Consider the following 7,777-nt stretch of genomic DNA (forward strand, 5'->3'; position numbering starts at 1 on the left):
AAATAAGAAATGAACTGCATTTTTCTACTTTCATTGATAACTCTAAATGCTTTGACACTACAAGCCACTGCCATCCATTCACACACACACACACACACACACACACACACACACACACACACCTTGATTCATATATCAACATGCCATTCAGTGTCTTGCCTAACAACACTTTTATATGTGAGGGAAGAAGCTGAAAATGAACCAACCCAGTTGGCAGATTGGCAGGTTGTTTCATTACTTTAGTAAATTTCTTCTTATATAAAAGAAGAAAAACATTATACATATATAATTCAATTGAGCACTCTATAAATTATTACTTCCTATTAAGCTACAAGCCTTAATTTTGTAATACATCAACACATACATTATCTGTCTGCACTGCTTTATAAGCTTTGAATGTTTTTCAATTAGTTTTTTTTCTTTATGCTCCTCCAGTGGGTCATCACAAAAAATAAATAAATAACAGCTGGTGGAACCTTTGCACTTGTCATCGTCAGTTTACATCACAAGTCAGCCAAATGGACAACCATTCGAAGAGCCATGTCACAACCCATCTGCTCCTCATCCTAAATGTTTATTCAGAAGCTTTACAAATCCTAGTCTTTTCTTCAGGACAGCTAAATGACTCTATAGCAGAGGGAAACAAGTTTCAGTATTATAGACAGAGGCCTTCTGGTTATTGTCTTTTGAAGTGAATGTGGATGAGAAGGATCTTCTAGCCTTGGGACAACAATGTGCTGTCTTCATTCAAAAATCTAAAACTGTTCAAGGATTCAGGATTCAGATCTTCCAGATGAAGGAGGACCACATACAACAAGATACCTCACCCAGATTAGGAATTTCATTTTTACATTTTTTTTTTATATTCATATGTCCTAAAGACTGAATCTTGAAAATGTGCAGAAAGATAAACTTCAAAGAAAATCTTGTCATACCAATTATCCCCCTGCAAACTCTCCTTTTCCATTTATTTTGCATAATAGCCATCAGGCATCTGTTATGTAACAGCTAAGATTACCTGAAATCCAATTTCTTGCTTCAGTTAGATCATTCACTTTTACAAAACAGTTAGTTCCTTTCAGTGGACAACAAGGAACACATTTGATGTACATTTTAATTTGACACACAGATATCATAAAACTAAATTGGCAAACATGATTTCATGGTCATTGACTTTGTTTAGTTTTCCTCAGTCTGTCATCTTTCTAATAAATTTAATCATTAAATCTAAAGAGACTGAGAGCAACATTGGATTGTCCCTTACAGGTGAATTTACAAATTCACTCATAGAAAAACTGGTATATATGTTTTTCTTTTTTCAAACATTCCTTGGAACTGACCAATGCCTGATCCACATCATGAGTATAACTCTGCACAACTATCAACCTTCGCACTCACGCAATGACCCGTTTTACACACAAAAGAACAATCAACACTTTCAACATCATGAAATGACTTTCTAATTGGAAAGATTTTATCTGACAAAATCTAGTCCTTTACGCCTTTACAAAGACTTCACTTGCTTCAGCATGAAACTGGGAAAAATGAGTAAATAAAGGGGCAAACTGTGATTTGTATTTCTTATATCCTTTTTCTAGACTATTTGCTTCAGTCTGTAGCTAATGATGTTCTTCCTTTTTGAGCCACTTGTTCAAAGTTTAGGGCTTACTTTGTTGATTGATGGTCCAGATTGTATGTTCTGTCTTAATAGACATCCTTGCATGGTCATCAGTCATGGCATGGTCTGGAGTCTATACTCTCTAATTGTCACATACGTTTCCAGTTGTCACAGTAAGGACAGTGATTTTCTCTTGAACAGCAATGTAGACCTACAATTCCCTGTTCTATATACAAAAGTGGCATTTTGTCACAAGAATAAGTGTGTGTGTGTGTGTGTGTGTGTGTGTAATGGGGGACTGGGGGCATAGATGTGATATAAAAAAACATCAAGTTTAGGGTGCACAAAGGTAGTGGCTCTTTATAACGGAGCTCCTTCTTTCATGCACCACATACACAACCATCATTAGAGAAGCTCACCAATCACTCTGTTTTATGAGGCTGAATTATGCCGGCCTCAGTGCCACTGTGCTGATCTCCTTTGACCGATGTGTGGTGAAGAGGGTCCTGACATTTTCTAGTCTGGTCTGGGAGCTGCTCTGAGGCTGACAAAAAAGGCGCTGCAAAGAGTGATAGATCAGCTCAAAGAACGACCAACAGCTGCCTCCCTTCACTAAAGGGCATTTACACCAGCAGATGCAGAATCAGAGTGAAAGAAATCATGATGGACCCCACCCATCCAGCTTAGGAACTTTTCACCCCTTCCCTCATGCTGAAGGTTGTGGAGCGTCAAAGCAAAGACAACAAGGCTGAGGAACAGCTTCTTCCCTGAGGCTGTGAGGCCCATGACCTCGGTACCTTCTGCTGCACTCGGGACTGGAGAAACTTTAAGTTATTTATTCTTCATTTTATTTATTGAAGAATGGTCTGACGAACACTTTCTGTTCTCCCATGTCTCAGACATAATGAATGACAAAATTAATCTGATTCTGATTCTTTTGTTATAATGTTTCTGGTTTAATGAAACAAGTGGGAAATAAAAAGATAAACTAAACAGTTCAACGGCAGAGGTTTTCAACTGAAACATCTGCGCAAAGACAAAATAAGAACAGAAGGTGAATACGGAGTCATACAACAAAAGCAGCTATAAAACTGTCTTCAAATAAGTTTGAACCTGCCATCATTCTTTAATATTTGCAAACCCCAAACTCTGCTGAATAAAAAGCCATAATTCCTATTTGATTTTTTTTAAATTCTCCAACCACTTCATGGTACACACACAGCACAGAATAGCAACTTTTTTTGTATAAACCACTGCATGTTTTATTATTTTGTTGATCATGTTACATTGTGGTGTTTAATTTATTAGTGTTTTAAAAAGAAAACAAGTTAGTTTTTAGTTTCAGCTCTCTCTTTCCTAGTACATCAAAGCTCTTGCTCTGTTTGCATCTTTATCCTACAACTGACTAGTGGCTAGTTTTCTGAGAGCTTATGGATTTCAATCTAAGTTTGAAAAGGGAAGAAAACTGGGGGCAGAAGTTTAAAATCCCTCAGTAATGTATTTCATGAAAAGGCTTTTCTCTCTGTTAATTTAGTATTATTTTCCTGAGTGGGTGTCCATTATGAGACCAGTGACTGGTGGATTGGCACCAATCATCCATGTGGCAATCCATTCATTCGTTGCCATGGAAACGGCCTGGGTGAATAGGGGATAAGTGGGAAAGCATGGCGAGATTGCTGACACCTGCTTCCTTTCCTATCATTATGCACACATATACTGTAAAGTGACTCACAAACAGTTGTGCATTATTTAAATGTGCACACACACACACACACACACACACGTCACAATCAATCAGAACTCTAAGGCTTGTCAATAGAACTTAAAGCAGTGTAAAACAGCAAAAATGTAATAGGGTTATTGCATCATTCCTTCCTGTTTATTATCCAGAGTTGTATAAAAGCTCCCACTGACTCAGAGTAAAGCACATCTTATCCGTTTTGGGTTCAGTTTTTATTAGAACATGAGAAAAAAAATTAAAAGATTTTTCCAAAGAATTAAAAGAAAACTAATCCATTCATTCAGGAGGCCCGTTTCCTGTTTGACATTTAACATAAACTTTGAGGAGCTAAAACAAAAATGCAAAGAATTTTATTGTTTTACATTTGCAGTTTTACTTACTTTTCTTTTTGAAGTCATACGAGAACAGACATTGTTTTTTCCACTGCAGTCTTTCTGGGAGTGAACCTTCACATCAAGTCAGGATCTGTGATTTTGATGTTTTTTTGCTTTCTGTTTTTAAGTTCACTCTCTTGGTTATGTTTTTCTGTGTGTTTCCCTTGCGTTTAGTTTATTCCCCGGTGTTTCCTGTGCCACCAAGTACATTTCCCTCAGTTAGTTCTGCTCCTCAGTCCTGCCCTTCATTTCAAACCTGCTTCTTATTCTAATAATGTTTATGCAGTCACTTACCTCACTGCACTCACATCACATTTAAACTCCCGGCCTTCACCTCATCTTCATTTAGTCATCCTGTTTACTTCCTGTGTGTTTTCCTGCCGGTAATCTTTGCACACACTGTTTCTTGTTTGCTTGTTTGTTTTCTTGGTTACTCGTTGTTTTGCTGTCTTGCCAGATTTTGATTTTTGTAATTTGCCTGCTGCCATACCAGCCTTTTTGTTTTGATTATAAATATTAAATCTTTTTTTTTACTCAAGTCCTTGTGAAACTCTGAATCTTTAGGTCTTCACATGCGAACTGTGACACATCACTTGCTTTGCTTGGAACCCAAAAGACTTGATCACCTTGGATGATGTGAAATAGTATTTGTTTAAGACAGCTGAGGCATTGAGGCAGAACATCAAATTAATCATTAAGTGCTGTCATTTCCTGAAGATTTGAAATAAACTACATGCATACATGTAACACAGCACATTATTGTTGAGTCCTGAGGTAAAGTTGGGTTTTCGTCTGATTACAAGTGGAATTTTCTGTTTAGGTATTTTTATTTCTGGAACACAAAGCAGACTTCCTATTTCTGTGTTTCAAAACACTAAAAACCCCAAAGATCTCCAGTGAAATTTTGTGAATTTTGCAACTTGTGGACAATGAGAATTTTTTGGAGTTAAGCTTGAAAAATAACATTTTGGATTGTTATTTGATTCAAGCCAAAAGACAGACGGCAAAGACTGCTTTTTCCTTAATATAAAACAAAACAAAATAATTGTTTAAATTCAATGTGACCTTAAAATATACATTACATTTTAAAGTGTTAAAATGGAGCAGTGCTGAAGGAAAAAAGAGCCCTGTCAGGAGGACTAAGTTCGTTGTAGACGGTGTGTGATCGAATCATTACTCAGCTAATTGAGCTGAACTAAAGGACAGATCTAAGTAGCCAACCATTTGTGCACTGATGCTAACAAGGCAAGAAAGAAAAAGCTGCATGGCTCTGCACAGGAATACATGAGAATACCATAAGATGTGATGAAACCAAATATACAGTAACAAGTCAATATATTGTTTTAGTAAATCATTTAGCATTTTTTCATTAAACTAAACTTCACTAAACTAAACAATATGAACGGAGCAGGATAGGCTTAGATAAAAAGGCACATTTCAACTCTACAAGAATAAAGCTTTCTACTTCCTCCCTGTATGTAATACCCCTTCCTTCCTTCAAGCTGTCATTCTGATAAAAATGACCTTGAAATGTCAAATATTAGTGCAGGCAGGAACGACTTAAGAAATCTGTTCAAAGTTTTAGAATATAGAGGCTCGCTTTGGTTTTTGTATCCTAAATCCTCTGCAATAATTCCATTTCTGCATTTTGTCCTCCATTCTAAAATGGCAAAGAAAGTCACATTATGTCTAAACAGGGTTTTATGTAATTATTCATATCAGGATCAGTATATATGCCAAAGGACAAATTATAGTAGATGATACTCTTATCATTAGGCAGCTAAATTATAGCATTTTGTGGAGAAAATGTTTTAAAAACTTTGTTTAGAAAAGACTAAACATCATCTTGACTAAAGATTAATGATCTGAACTCAAAAACGAATCACATCTAACTAAATTTGCTTGATAACAGAAATAATTCCATCAGCACTTGTGTCAGATGAAATTAATTTACATTTGGAAAGGAATGATGCCACAGAAGAAAAAATTTGAAAATTAAAGTGCGTATTCTCATGTTCTGTCGAACATTAGATGAGTTAAAACCATTTAATTTCAGCTGATCACATTTTCCATTTTAATTTTTCAAATGCCTTTTACTATTTTTTGCCAGGTTTTTCTTTTTCATCACAACTGCTAGAAAATAAATATTGACATAAATTCAGTGCAATAAAATTGGAATACTGAGTTTTTCTTTAATAATGCATTAGAATGAAGTATCTGCTATCAGTATGTTTAAATGTCTGTCAGATTGTTTGGATTGCAAGCTGCTCATCTGGTTATAGCAGCAATCATGAACCATGGACGTCCACAGGCTTTAAGCTGAAAACGTAAAGCATTAACTGAAACAAAGCAAATATAAATTAACCTCTGGAACCTCTGCTGAGGACCTATAATGGAGACTCTATAAAACATAATGAGGCTGCTACAGTAGCAGCCGGCAGGAGTTAGAAAAGAGAGACTGACTGCAGCCTCAGCCTCAGCCTCATCTCATCCGTCTCACCTTTCACCTTCTGAACATTCAGAGCTCCAGTAGACTGACTGCTTCTTTACCCGAGAACTGAATTATGTGCCTCAGCTCTGGCCTCATTAATTGCAACATCAGTTTTATCTAGTTCCTTAAATCCAGAAGTCTACGCACAGTTTATCTCTATCTACGCTGGGCTGCAGTCTTACAGCAAATAAAGCTCATCTCAGAAAACCATGTAATATTAGCTGGTGATTATAGCTATAGTCCCATGTAACAGTTTTTCCACAGAAGACTTTTACTTTGCATAAGACCTATTGCCCTCTGATCTGTTGCCTAGCAACAGATCTGTGCATAATCCATGTATGACAAGAGGTATTTGCATGTTAACTTTTGAGTAAATTTTCTTCAAACATTGTACTCACTGTGAGCACAGTCTTTCCAAGTTTAACCCAGTTGTTTAATACTATTCACCAAATATTGACAAATGTTGTTCTAATCTTCCAAACTTTACAGCAGAGAAAATGAAAAAGGCAAAGGAGCTTCTACAACAACACATATCCAGACTCCCATTGTATTCCTTCTGTTTTCAGCTTCGGTAGCATCAGCCAGCCATGTGTTGACGGTGCAGATGGCAGCAGATGCAGATTCTCTGAAAGCTATTAAGTCTAAATATCAGTCCTGACTCCCGGATGGCATCCTGTCTGCCTCAATTACCTTGACTAGCAGCAGCAAAGACATCTTGGGGGACATTACCGAAAGCCTACGACTGCAGTTTAATAGAAAAGGGATCTTCTTCCTAATCTGTAGTGTGCACTGATACAAAGATGCATGCCATAAAATGGCCACCACTGCTTTAGTATGTAACAGAAATGTGAAATGCCCAAGTTCAAATTTAATACAGATGTACTGTAATGAGAATTTGTACTTTTACTGCTTGCAAGCAGAGTTTTTCTATTTTAATGCAAGTTTTCTGGGTACAACAACAGTTTTAACTCACACTATTTAGCCCTTCTTCCTGACACAGTTGATTTTTGTTGCTTTGCCAGTTTAAAACCTTCCATCTAACATCTAAATGCTCTCCATTATGCTAATGTTACATAAAATATTGGGTGGGTGTTTACTCTAATGTCACTCAAGAAAGGCATAAGCCAGGTTACTCAGACATGCCTCACCAAACTAAGGAACTTTAGCAGGATAATATTTTAAAAAGAATGCTACCTTTACTAGTCTCTAACTTAAAGACCATAAAATAACCTCTATGAGTCTTCTTCAGAATCAGATTTGAAGATCTGTTTACATTGCAAAACTTTCTTATGACAGTTTGTTTGTTTTTTATTTATTGATTTAATTTTTTTTGAATCCTACATTCCATGTTTTAATGTCATTCATTGTGTGGTCTTTTATTATTATTTTTCACGTTTCTAATTCATGTTTTATTAAATTCTTCATTTTTATTTCTGAGGTGGTGGAAACAGGATCCAAAGGAGAGCTTAAGACAGCTGGCAGGTAAGTAGGTGAATCCAGAACTTTACCAACAAAAACAAACTCTGCCAAAACAAACTAATCTAGAAGTCTGA

The sequence above is a fragment of the Kryptolebias marmoratus genome, linkage group LG4 (assembly GCF_001649575.2).
Source record: "Kryptolebias marmoratus isolate JLee-2015 linkage group LG4, ASM164957v2, whole genome shotgun sequence".
Lineage (NCBI taxonomy): Eukaryota > Metazoa > Chordata > Actinopteri > Cyprinodontiformes > Rivulidae > Kryptolebias > Kryptolebias marmoratus.